General features: G+C 28.1%; 1 protein-coding gene across 4 annotated transcripts in view; it reads right to left on the reverse strand.

The window, feature by feature from the left end:
- Nucleotides 1-15,050, reverse strand: part of CenG1A (Centaurin-gamma-1A) — a 220,023-nt gene that overhangs the window by 35,760 nt on the left and 169,213 nt on the right. Inside the window, exon 1 of one of the 4 annotated variants that reach the window (XM_014434112.3) lies at nt 7,214-7,269. The exons of the other annotated variants lie outside the window; for them this stretch is intronic. The gene's annotated coding sequence lies outside the window, so the exon portion shown is untranslated. Of the gene's footprint in view, nt 1-7,213; nt 7,270-15,050 lie in introns of those variants that run through there. 4 annotated transcript variants of the gene reach the window in all.

Below are 15,050 nucleotides of genomic sequence, written 5' to 3' on the forward strand. Positions count from 1 at the left end.
TTTTATCATTTAATTTAATTATATCTCTAAATATTGTTAAATGAGTTATATAAGCTCCAATTACTAATGACTGGATACTTATTACAGAATATAATACTACACAATAAAATAAAAAATATTAAATAAAATTCCACTCTTCATGATTAAGTCTATACATTCTGTTATGAGTTCTAATGAATCATATTAAATTACTTCTAAATGACTTTACACGAACGTTATCGTAGAATAAATATGTTTGAAGATAGTGGTTGTATAGAGTTCATTGTGGTTTAAATTGAAGAAAATTTATTAAATTATCGAATTTAAAAATACATATAAAGTAAGCTATTCTGTAATGCCATTACTTATGGAGTTTTGTAGTAATAATAAAAAAAAATGGCGTAGATTGCTTTTAACAACTGAAATAACATTCTAGATACTTCCAAAGAATTTTTATAAGCGATAAATGATGGTTTTACACATCATTCGATGTATAAAATCAAAATTTAATTTTTAGAATAAAAACGTACACAAAATATTTATTGACCTGTAAAATTTTTAAATTGGCAATGGCCTAGATTTTGTGTGGAATGAGAAAATTTATGTTCAAATACAGATTATATCGTATTGGTATGATGTATGGTGTATTGGTACCCCATATGATAGTAATTTAAAAGAAAGAGGGCAAGAAAGAGTTAGAGAATAAGGAATATATAGTGGATGTACATGAGGAACGGCAGTTGGATAGAGTAATATGGAAGCAGGTCATAGAAAATTTAGTTCAAGGCAACGTAATGCTTTGAACGGGCATCCTTAAAGAAAAAATATTATTTTCCATAATCATGCTACCATGATACCATGATTATCTAATGAACCACTGGTCTGCCTCACAAACAAACAACTTTGCACGTAAAGAAAAATACACAGGCCATTTAGTTTTATTACCAAGGGGAGGAAAGTAAGTATAAGGACGGACTTGATCAACTTGTTGGCCATCCCCCTCCAACGGCGCCACACGCATCAAATATAGAAAAACAGTCGATAGGCCGACGGCGTCCTGTCTGCACGCCACGGCTCGAGAATTACTGTCTGGGGTGGCCCCCCGTCGTCGGGCTACGGCGGCGATTAGCCAAATGGGCGGAAGAACTTTTACAAACGGGTGATCTGGAGGAATGGTGATACTGGGAACGACAGCGTAAGGGGTGGGTACAGATAGTCCTATACAAATATATAGGAAGGAACATCATCTTTTGTAAAACGTTCACAAGTTACAAAAAATAAAATAAAGCGGAATAAAAATAGGCGGAAGCGTGGAGGAGTGGGGCTCCACGCTTCCGCCTCATTGTTTCTTTCTGTTCATCCGTTTGCTTTGAACAGATAGGTTGTCCTGACATGTTCTTTGCTCATTTATATCATTATTATTATTTTTTAAAATTTATAATTATTCTTTCATGACGTTTATTTAATCTCTATTTTTTTTATTGTATAAACATTGTATTGTTTTTGTTTTATGTACATCTCCTGTACTTTTTTAACTTTATATTTTACGTATTTTTATAAAAAAATTTTACTCTTGCCATTGTTACTTATTTTTATTCTTACCATTGTATATTTATTCTTTTAATTGTATCTTATCATTTTTGCATTTTGTATCTTTTTAGCCTTGATGAAGCCCTGCAAAGTGGGGCGAAACGTCGGAAAATAAATAGTTGTAAACTATTTTTGTTTCTCCTTTGACCGCAACCCTGACCATCTTTTTATATATTTTTTTATTTTATTATATTTTTTGTAACTTGTGAACGTTTTACAAAAGATGATGTTCCTTTCTTTACATTTGTATAGGACTATCTGTACCCACCCCTTACGCTGTCCTTCCCAGTATCACCATTCCTCCAGATCACCCGTTTGTAAAAGTTCTTCCGCCCATTTGGCTAATCGCCGCCGTAGCCCGACGACGGGGGGCCACCCCAGACAGTAATTCTCGAGCCGTGGCGTGCAGGAGGTAAAAAATATATAAATTTATAAAAAATTTTTACTCTTGTCATTGTTACTTACTTTTATTCTTATCTTTGTATTTTTATTCTTTTCATTGTATCATTTTGTATCTTTTTAGCCCTGATGAAGCCCTACAAAGTGGGGCAAAACGTCGGAAAATAAATAGTTGTAAACTATTTTTGTTTCTCCTTTGACCGCAACCCTGACCATCTTCTTCAATAGTTCAATAGTTCAATGGTGAACTTGCTACTATATCGTTGAATAATACACTTATAGTATTATATTTTTAGGTCATTATTGGGTAATGAGATTAAAAAAATGTAAAAACGAAAAACTTTATTGCTCTTCAAATAAATTTATTATCGTTTTGACCCTAATCATTAAAAACAAATGAGATTTAACAACAATTTAAAGGATATTTCGCGAAATTAATTCCAAAATCTCCTAATTAATTTTTTTATATAATGTATAATCTTTGAGTAATGATGAACTATAGTGTTTTTGACATAATTTTTCAGTTAGGGTATAACATGTTTTTTGCGATCAAAAATTGTTTTTGTAGAATATTATCTAAATTGAATAGTTGAATTGATTTATTATAGTGCGAATTAATAATATAGAACATTCATATTTGTTCCTAAACTCAATATGGTCAAATTTTTACAGAATTTAATTATGGATTTTAACTTCAAATATTTCATATTTTTAACTATAAAAATAACAGTGGTCTCAGAAGTCTTAGAGAATTTTTTTATTACAGTGGAAAAGTGACAAATACTAATTTTTAATATACTGATTTATAAAAAACTACGAATAAACAAATAAATTATAGTTATATATTTAACCATAATTAACACGAATATTGTGATTAATTAATACTTAATTTGCATTCGCTGATTATAATTAGAGCACGCTTAAAGAACCCTTCTGTATACATTATATAATTAAAAGCTACTGAAAATAAATTTAACTATTTGTCGCAAAAATAAATTAAAATACTTATAATGAATAAAAAAAATTCTAAGCGACGTTAGACTTTTTTAATAAATGCAGTACTGGATGCCAATTCATCTCGATCAACTACTGCAAAACTTTAACGAGTAAATAAATTGAATTATAAATGTAGGAACGAAATATAAACTTGACAAGAGTGAAAGAAAAACGACTTCGACATCATTAAAGTTCAACCAACATCATTAACTATTCTGCAGTCGCAGAAGAGATATTTTATTAAAAAGTTTTCAAATCTTCTTTATATATCAAGTTATTCCATGTTGGTTCCCCTCAAGGAAACATGTTTCTCTAGAAGTCCTTTGTTCGGAAACCTATTACGATATTAATTCAAACCAGGTTACCTCTGAAGAACCTGGTTTATGATATTATACGTCATCATTGCATCACAAATACAAATAGACAAATGTAAGTAAATAAGATTCAAAGCAAACTGCAAAAGAGTAATATAGGTCTATGGTATTGATCAAATATCAAAAGTGGCAGACCTGTTGAAGACAGGCAATATTAATTACGTAGCAATGCAACTTTGTGAATTCTATTTATTAATTTAGAGCAATAAAATATTATATTAGCAATAAAAATAAATAAATTATATATTTTTATAGAAATATCTTACAAAATATTTACATTATATATAAAAAGATACGAAAAATACTTTTAAACACAAAAAGGAGAAGACTTTATGAAATAAAACTTGATACACTAGAAGCTTGGTTATACGCCCAAATCGGAATCGAGACATCGCCAGTTTAGTGGGAGGGCCGGTTAATCCGGAGTGTATAAAAGAAAAACTTCAATATTAATTTAATTATAAATAATATAATTAGGTAAAAATTAAAATGTATAAACACTATTTTATCTATAAAAAAAAAATTAAAAACTGTACCACTACAAACCATAAGGGTCAGGGGTTCAGTATTTTGTAAGGAAGCTCTTGTTACTAGACCAACGAATGTACAAGGAGGTGATTTGGTCAGAATCACGCTCGGCCCCAGAACCCACAGGGTTGACTCAAAGCTACAGCTTTAATTTATAACTAGTCAAAAAGTCAATTTTTTTAGTTTTTTACCAAATATTTTCTCAGCACTTATTTTATTTAATTTTACCGCTATTCTACTATACTTATAAACAAAATTTCAAAATTTTAACTTATATACCATGTCTCGAAGAATAATGACGCAGCCGTAAAAATTTGTAAATCAAAATAATTGTACTTAAAAATGTGCCACGGGATGAATTTTGTAATTAAAATTATTTATAAATGTTTCGAAATATATTAAATGTATTTTTTACCCCGCCACCAGAATTAAGTCAATTTTAGATTTCCTCCATTGTTCTTACGGGACAGTGGTATTATTTCAGAAATAAAACATTTTTGTCGATGAGTTAAATTATGAATTTTTAAATTGCATTGAAATTAATTTGTTCATTTTTACAATTTATCATTATTGTTTATCTCATAACTCAATTAAAACGTTTTATTTAGTTGACTATAAACGTTAAATATTTTATAATGAGAATAAGAAAATATAATTAACAATATTGCTAAAAATGTTATGTATGAATCGTATACGTAATTCAAGCAGTGTCCCTTTAGTGTTACGGGAGTCCTTTATTTAAAATAATTAAGAACTCGATTATTCTCATTAAAAATCCAACATAGATATAATTAAATTTTCATCTAAACTATAGGTGAAAACTTATGAGAAGTAAGTACAAATTACCTCTTAAAAAAATTAAAAAAAAAAGCAAGGGAACAGAGAGAAAAAGAAAACTATTATAATTCCGAAACCACTCCAGGAATAATAGAGATTATAATATTAATTATTTAAAGTTAGGAACAGGAAAACTTAACCTCCTTGAAAGAAAAGCAATCAATCTTTCACTGTACTTTATAAAGGTTTCTAGAGAGCGGAAGAAAACAATCAAATTAATAAATTAATCCTTCGACATGAAATTTCCAATAAACTCAGTTATAACAAACAAATATTCTTTAATGCGAAATATAATAACTTACAGAATAAAATTAATTAATTCTAATTTAGCTATGGAATAGCCCTTGAAGGAGGTTGACAAGATGTCTCGATTATCAATACAACATCCAACAATTTAAGTACATGGAAAATTTCTAACAATATTTTTAATCATTTCGGCGAATAAACCAAAAATATTAATACTGAACATATGTAATTTAATATTATTTTTTTAAATGAAGGAAGCGAATGAATGAAGGTATGGGGTTTTAATGTCAATACTGAACTACATTAATATGCAAACTACCTATCCATTTTTATTATTATATTATGTTTTGAAGTTTTTTTTTGTTTTTTTTTTTTAAATTTGATTTATTTATCTATTTTTTTGAAATTCGACTTAATAGTGGGGAAATAGCCAGATAAAATGGATTCAAATACTATTTTGGATATTATCAAATTCTCTCAACTTTAAAATTAGTATCCTTAACCATCCTAACCCATTAATTCTTAATCTTTCATCCTTAACAATCCCTGATAATCCTCCGAGGCGTCTGAAAAGAAGATGGCCACGGGACCTTCTAGTTTAAATTAATGTTTGAAGTACCACCAATGAGTGGTTCCTTCCCAAGATTTTCAAGTGTATATGAAACATACAACATATTTACCTATTGTATTATTTTGTACAGTTCTAAATTACAATAAATAAATAATAAAAAAAAAAAATTAGTATCCGAAATTAGTCAAGAGATAATTAAGACCGTTAGGGCATAGTGATTAACAAAAAAACTCACAGCAACAAATTTACCAATCAGGAAACTCGGCAAATGTCAACCTTGACCCCTAGTTGTTGCCTCATTGCGGGACTACTTTATTCCTTATCGAAAAATATTCCTATAACAACATTATAACATAATACTGAATAACAATTTAACCATTAGGTTAAATATATATTTATTATCACTATGTATGGTTAAACGTACAAGTTATTGTAAATACGTGGATATAGAGTAAAAAATCAACATAAAATTTATAACCCATAAAAGGTCTTCGGTTCATTTCTTTATAACCAATTGTTAGAATACAAGAGTTAATCTGGCTTAGATTACGCTTAATGACTGATAAATTGAAGGGTCAGGTACCTACATAATCGGCCAACAGCCAAGATAGATTTCCAGATTCCGATTAAAATCAATTTTGCGCAACATCCCCGAACGAATCTGGGAAGTTATCATTATAACAATTGTAAACTAATAGAAAATATAAAAAATAAAATTGTACAGGAGTATATCGGAACGTTTAATATTGTATTTTTTTAAATTAATTATAGTTAAATTTTAATAATAAATTGCTTTATCATACTTAAGAAGATTTTATTTTTGAATATAATTCAATTTAAAGAAATGTTACGACTATCATAATATAATAGTGTTCTTGACATCAAATATTAATATTATATAATATTACTTATAAATTGTTTAAATAATAACAGTTGCATAAAAGTGTTAATGCATTTAAAAATAACTAAGAACCCATCATACATGAACTGAATTTACTAGAAATTACAACGTATAAGCTTGCAAGTGATTCAAAAGACCCTGAAATGCAACCAGCCTAGCAACCAAAGTCAGGATTACTTTATATCAGCCAATCAATATTTTTTTTTTTTTAACTGATCGGAAAAAATATAAGCAAAAAATCTATGAAACAAAAGAAAAATTTTTCAAGAAAATAAATAGCCATGAAATTATTGTTAAAAAAGGTATGAGAATAACCCTATTTATATATATTTTTCAAATTTCTATAACTAAAACTTACAAAATATGCGACAGGATTATTAATTATTTTTTATAAAAAATCTTTGAATTCCAAAAGATTAATTTTATTACTAAAGTTTAAAATAATATTATAAAATATAAAAATAAATAAATAAAAACGAGGAAGATATAATAAAATTATATTAAATTTTGTTGTCTAGAGCAAATAAAAATATTTAAATATTGAAATTTAAGGGTTGTTCTAGAAAAAAATAATCTTCAGCATAATTCGTTTAAAAATAAATAAAAACATATATTTCCATTAATAGAAGGGAAATAATATTGTTTAAAAAATAATTACAGGTTTATAAAAAAATATAATTTATAACTATCCAAAAATAAAGTAAATTCAGCTGTGGTAAAACAGTATGGTAATAATATACGATATAAAAACAATATTACTTTAGTAAATAAATATAATATTTACAAGCTCACCGATAGGACACTAAGCTTCTTACTCGGAGCAAAGCGGACTGGAGACTGTTGACGGCGAAGCGGGTTCGAGCAGGCGCTTTGGGTCTCGACACCCGGCCGACTCGATATATTTCGTCACAGTTTAGTTACATAGATTATGTGCATAAATATAAATGTTTTTATATTATACATATACTTGTTTATATCAATGCCACGAGATATATGTTCGTAACTAAAAAAAAACAACAAATAAAACTGGTGGTAGGAAAGATACGTTGTTGAACTTGTTAGGTGTAACGAAAACCATATTAAGGAAATTACTTATTAAAAAAATATATGTATTTATATATTATAAATTATTCATCAAAAAATTCTATTCCTGTTTATTTTATGGTGGTATGAGGTTCCTGCCTGCTCATTCCGCTTTCAGACAGAATATAAAATTATTATTTTTATGACAACTAGGAATGTATGCTAATAAAAACTATTAAAATATCCTGTAAATGAAGAATACTCGGTCATTATTTTATATCATTAATTAATACGTATAAAAAATATATACATATATGGAATAGCTATAGATTTTACTCATTTCCTTTTTTACGGAAAGGCTTTAAATTATTTTATTTTTTTTTTAGAAAAATAATAAAACACCCCCTATGCTTCCTTAACACATAAGTTAATTTTATTGTTGCACAATATTAAAATAAAAATATTAGTAATAATTAATTAAGTATTAATCTACTGTAATTAAGTAAAAAAAATATTTCTTTTAATGAGATTTGATTGGAATAAATTAAAATGTTCGTTATTTCCGTATAATAAAAGAGTTTTCTCTCTTCGTTGTAATATTTCACTACATACTTTGAGATTAATCGAATTTAAGATCGAAATAGACATATTCTAAAGTTATAAGCAAAATTCTACCACAAGAGTTTGAGTACAGTACGATTATGGCCCGTAATAAACGAATCATTATATCAAATTTCTAAGATAAGACGAACTGTCCATAAAACACATTAGGGTTTCATTTATTTTGTTAATATTTCGATTGAAAAAAGAAGAAAAAAAACACTGTGATTAAAACAATTATAAAAAAAACATCAAAAATCATTTTTTTGGTTTAATTTAAGGTATAAATCTACAGCTATTCCATATATGTATATATTTTTTATACATATTAATTCACGATATAAAATAATGACCAAGTATTTTTCATTTACTGGATAGTTTAGTAGATTTTATTAGCGTACATTCGAAGTTTTCATAAAAATAATAAATAGTAATAATTTTATATTCTGTCTGGAAGTGCAGTGAGCAGGTAGGAACCTCATACCACCATACAATACAATGAACAGGAATAGAATTTTATTTATTTATTTATTTATTCGAAATAAATTGTTTGGAACGAATTATAAGCGCAAGCGTAAAAACAAAGGAGCCTCAACTACAAGTTAAGTATGACGACTCATTGTAACCAGGTTGGTTTATGTTTAAATTTTTTTAAATATTTGAAAGATTGTATTTATAATTTTTTAAAGAACGCACGAATAAAACGATAAACATTTCCAAAAATCATACTAAACATTCAAATAAAAAATGATACCACAAATTCTATTTAATTACAATAATTTTTTTCCTGACCCCTTTTATGTCAAAACACGTCCTTTATCTAATTACATTAAAAAATTTCTTTTTATTGAAATATATTATTAAAAAATAACTTAAGCCGACGACTGAAGTTTATCATTAAAAAAATTGTTTGTTAATAATATATGAGTGACAAGTAATTATAAAATAAAAAAAAAAAAACGTAAAAAGCTCGTGTAAGGAAAAAAAAAATCTATGTATATATAAAAATTATTTTGCATGGAATCAGGATCCTCTCGCAACGTAATTTTCCTTGCTATGAAAAAACATACTTTTTTACAGTACATTTTTTTTTTTTTAAATCTGGACCAGTTAACTGAAGAGAGCTTTCAACTGAATAACGAAGTTATTGAAAGCCCTTTGCTTTAACGGAATACAGGAAAAGCGTATTTATTAAAAAACAAAAAAAAATGTATTTCACACGTTCCGATTGCATGAAGCGAACAATAAAGTTTATCTACAAATAGTTTAATATATAAAATTTTTGTATTGCCAATAAAATTGAAAGTTGAAGTTGTTAAATGGACCGTACAGTGAACCTTTGGAATAAAAAATCTTTGAAAAGGATTTAAAAAAAAAAAAATCATTATATAGAGGTTTTAATGGACTTAAATTCGTTATATACAGGTTTAGACACTGATGACTTCCATATAATTGTGTGTAATTCAACCGAGGAACATTTGGGCTATAATAAATAAACACATCATAATTGAAAGAGGTGTGCATTAACATGCAAAACTAAAAAATATGAGTCATTGATTGGAAAAGTGGTGTAAGTCAAACCTGGAGTTTTGAGATATTAAAAATTTTAGGGGTAGTTTTATTAAGTTTTTAGTCAAAAATAATACCTTTTTGCGTTAAAAATAGTTGTTAACAAGCATAACTAATTATTTAAAAGCATTTGAAGTTAATGCAGCCAGTAATTAATTAACTAATAATTTTTTTATGAAAATGACTTACACCACTTTTACTTCCAACACGGCGCATAAGAAGAATATTTTATCAAAGGTAAGGTTTCTTGGACAAATTAAAATTCTACATTTGAAATGTATTCGGTTTATTTCAAAATAAACTTTTTCAATGTCAAATAGGTCGATAAATCAATATTTCCAATATAAGTTGGACTTATTTACATAAGATGCTTCCACAATAATTTTTAAAAATTGTTCAAAAGTGGATATATTAAATATTGTAGAGAGGTATACGTTAAATGAGGGTTCCATTGTAATAGCTTTATATATACGATGTAAATTATATCTAATAAAAGAATTAAAAAATAATAGCAGAATAAATTCCTAACATCGCAAATTAACGAATTCTGTTAATGGTATTATCGCTAAGGCGACGATTAAATGAAATGGAATGGAAAATAGTTTTATTATTCTGGGACTTTTTTAAGTTCCAGTTTCCCATAGTTTTGTCACTTCGTTTCTGTGTTATGTCCCTACAGAAAAATTTTGAAGTTAAATAATACATTGGTCTGAACAATGTTTCCTTACATAATTACATAGTGAATAATTTTTATAATACAAAAAAAAATAATATTTATATGTGTGAGTGTATGTTCAAAGATAGACTCTTTGTTGATATTGTATCATAGACACCATTATGAAGAAATGAAACATCTTAATGTAAGTTGGGAAAATATTATTCGATTCTATCTCCACAAGTCGTACAATATAATATTTTTCAAGACTTTTTTGTGCGAATAATTTGTAATTCACAAATGCAAAATGGTTCTGAAATTGCACAATCTGCAAAACAAAGAGATAAACAAGGGCCCAGGATGCAGTGATACCCAAACCGCGATAATACAAGATAAACCCTGACAGGACATGACTGAGTAGCTGGCGTTCAGATTAAATTCGGGTTTGGGAACCCCCGAAAATACTTTCCGCTCTGGATTCAAACGTAATAAGAGGGAGAGCTACCCTCCGGATCATAAAGTCTCTTTCCGGAATCCCCGTCTCCTTAACAGCTTCCAGTTTTATCCGGACTCATATGTTCCAGGACCGGGATTTAGGATTTGGATGCCAACGGATCATTAGAGATGTAGACGAAGTTATCGTAATAGTTTGTATGATAGTTTACAATTAAACAACTACTAAACTGCTAAACCCACACTAATGGCAATTATGACAATGTAATTTACATCATGTAACGGCATAATGAGAAGTTTAGTTCTAGAGAAACCTAATTCTAAACTATTAGTACAAGAGCCCTAAAGGACAATAGTCAGTTATTTTTTTTAAAATTATTTATTTAATGTAATTTACAACTGTACAAAATTATACAATAGGTAAATAAGTAGTATGTTTCATATACACTTGAAAATCTTGGAAAGGAACCACCCATTGGTGGTACTTCAAACATTAATTTAAATTAGAAGGTCCCGTGGCCATCTTCTTTTCAGACGCCTCGGAGGATTATCAGGGATTGTTAAGGATGAAAGATTAAGAATTAATGGGTTAGGATGGTTAAGGAGTTTGGAATGAAAAAACGCATATCTGTTTTGGCCCAAATCTGCAACGAGTCAGTTATTAAATACCAATTTTAGATGAATCAAAACTATGCTTAATTACTAGCCAAAATTGATGAGTCTGTCAAGTATAGTATTAATAAATTTAACAAAAATTTGATTCGGAGCTCCATATCATTAAAACTACCTACAACATAGAAAATCTAAAAGGACATAATTTAAATTAGAGTAAATTTGCTAAAATATGGACTCTAGTATAGCTATTTACGTCCAATAGTTCTCGAGATATAGCCTTTTAAAAACCAACATTTGATAAAAATAAACTCAAATATCAGTAGTTAATTAATTTATTTTGAGAAATCTATATCTCAGGAACTAGGTGACGTACAGATCTCTATTAGCAATCAAATCAAATCTAGTTAAATGTACTATAAAGTAGTTTATGGCCTTTATCTTCGTAGGAATAGTAGTTTTTATGATATTTGAAAAAATAAACTCACAGAATGTTAATTTCTAGTTGTTTGTATAAAATGTTCATAAAAGCATCAATTAGTCTCAATTTTCTTTTAGCCGTCCACTGGACTACATGTTCCTCACATTTAGGGAAACTTTTATTCTAAATACCTTTCAAGTACATAATAATTATGTTGAGGTATGTTACGGAATAAGCTGAGCTTTATAAAACAATTATGCGGCGTGAAATTCTTTCACCTCAAAGTACAAAATTTCAGAAAAAAAATTACTAACTACTAAAAAAAATTTTTATTCGTAAAATATTTTTTTTATTTATTTAATGTAATTTACAACTGTACAAAATAATAAATATAAAAAGTATATTGGATGTTTCAAACACTTGAAAATCTTGGGAAGGAACCACCTTAAAGTTCATCGGTGGTACTTCAAGCATTAATTTAAATTAGAAGGTCCCGTGGCCATTTTCTTTTCAGGCGCCTCGGAGGATTATCAGAGATTGTTAAGGATGAGATATTAAGAACTAATGGGTTAAACAAATATTTAATGTATCTATAACAATCCTAATACTCCTTTAATATAGAGTGAAATTATAATAATAAAAATTACATAATACTGATATTATAATTAACAGTAATATTAATATTTATTATAATTAATTTATTTTTATTTTTAAAAGGCTACTTTAATTTATAACAAATACTTTAAACATTCCATTCTAGTTATTTCTTTTAAAATTAAAAATTATATATTTATCTAGTGAAGTGATGACCAGTTTAAATATTACTAATTAATACCCTTTACATATAATGTGTCTTATGCTCAGACGTTGTAACAATGATTCATTATACTAAGTTAAATTACCACAATTCATTATAATTTAAATTACCACTTCGAACGATAGTTATAGGATTAGTTCATAATACTAATTGTAGTACATGAGTATGTTTATTTATAAAAATAAAAAATGAATTGTACATGGCAGCAAAAAAGTACAAAAAAAGTTAAATAAATAGTCTTAAGCGAATCAAATAAAAGAAAATACTTAATTATTATTTTAATGGTCTTGCGTTTCACATGTATAGTCGTGTGTGAAACGAAAAAAATATCTACTACGATAGGCCATCATATAATTTTATATTCTTACTCGCCTAATTTGAATTACTACAAGGATTACATCTACAATCTACAAGGATTACATCAAAGATTAAATAATTCTATAAGTTCCCAGGAACCTTCGATCGGATATCCGAAGCCGTAAGAGTGCATTCTCCGCTTTATCGACCAGCTTAATGAAAAAATTTCTACGATATCCTTTTACCCGTTTTAAATATAATTACAATATTCTAGTATACGAACAAAGATGAGTTAGTCAGATGTGTGTGATTGTACGAGTAATTCGAATATTGAATTCAGTAAAATACCTAAATGTAAATATCGCTAAACATAATTAACAGAATTGACATTACGCTTCTATTCCTCGTTGCCATACTCCATGAACCCATTATAAGTACAAAGGATGCTGGTTAATTGAGTTTCAGGAGAATATTTTCATTACCGAACATGAAAGGGATTTTAAAGCCAAAAATCCTCAAGGATATTGGATTGTATGATATTCATGTTGTAACAAGAACTGCAATAAAAAATCAAGGGGGAAAAACTACGCTTTAACTTCTACCATAATTCAATTTAATGAATACATAGAAGTTTTCGCAAGATCACATTAAATATTTTGTTAAGAATAATAGGGGTATTCATGATCTTTGGTTTAACATGTTAAATGGAAAAACTCATGTTAAATCGAAAAAAATTGCCTTCTTTTACCGTGGTAAAACGAAATAACATTTAACATGGCTGAGAGTCTGTTACTTAGTCTGTTAAATGAAGAATGACGTCACACAATAGACCAGTTGAGATCGCCGCCATTTTTTTTGTTGTGACAGCTCAGTTCTTTCGTGTGTTTGTGGTATTCATATCCCTGTTATTACTAGAATGGATAATTTTAATGATACATTTGAGGAAAAAAAACAGTAAAAAAAAGAATGTAATTTCATTCTACTATCTGAAAATTTGTAAAGCTCGCCAGATAAAAATCTCACTATATGAACCATGTAATTATTCTTAGGGGACATATGTCCCAGAATAAAGTTATTTTTTCATTTCATTTCATTAGCTAAACTTTCACACAAATTCCACTTTTCACTCACTCTAGGCATGTTGTAATTAATTACTTAAATCAAAAAGCTGAGAAAATCCGCTAGGGACTCTTGTGCATTTAACGTTTAACATGACTTCAAATAGGGCTGCTCACAATCTTATAGTTATAACATTTAACATGACAAAACATTTTACATTTAACACATCATGAATACCCCTAATACATGAGTAGTAAAAAATACTACAAATATAATCATTAAAATTACAATGTTTTCGGTCAAAGTACAATTAACAAGACTGACAAAGCTTCTTTCAAAGGACGATCGGAAATTACAGAGTATTTTTTTTTTTATTATTTAACAATAAATTCTTAAACGTAATTTTTTTTTTACTTCGGCGTGTTATGTGCATTATATGCTTTTATGTGATCCTATTTTATTCTGTCACGCTGATGCCTGAATTGGCCAAATACTGACGGGTTAGATATTTTCTACTATTTGGTAGAGTTGAAATTTTGATACCTTTGAACCGAAGGTGTACTGTTGAAGTGCAAACATCCCCTAATCCTGGTGGGAACAACCACTATCGCCTAATTAAACACTCAATGAGAAAGCGTGGACCCTCAAAACCCGGGAATAGAAAGGTCATTTTTTTTCTGAACTCCCTTACGAAACCAGTAACGAACAGTCTAATTAGGTTCAGTACCTTTCCGAAGCAAGCTGTATTGTGTTCCCACTGAATGGAAGTATGGTAATGATGTCAGCATCATTAAAAGCTATGTGTGGTATGTCTGGGGTGGCCGTGAAAAATAGGTATATGGAAGTCATGGTTTTAATTTAATTAATCACTCAAAAAATACTATTAATAATAATAACGGAATACTATTATTAATAATAATTGCAATATTGATAATAATATAAAAACATTTTTTTAATATTGGAGAAACCGTCAAACAAACTTGCCTTTGACCAGTTAGGTCAATTTAAGAGGCATGAAAATTACTTAGAAAAAATAAACGAATATAATATGATTTTTTTTTCTTGTACATAATAGACGAAATAAGTTATTGAATAGACACATATAAGATTTTTTTTTTCTTAC

Source organism: Halyomorpha halys, unplaced genomic scaffold, assembly GCF_000696795.3.
Source record: "Halyomorpha halys isolate HHAL.00 unplaced genomic scaffold, Hhal_1.1 Scaffold1306.1, whole genome shotgun sequence".
NCBI classification, from domain to species: domain Eukaryota; kingdom Metazoa; phylum Arthropoda; class Insecta; order Hemiptera; family Pentatomidae; genus Halyomorpha; species Halyomorpha halys.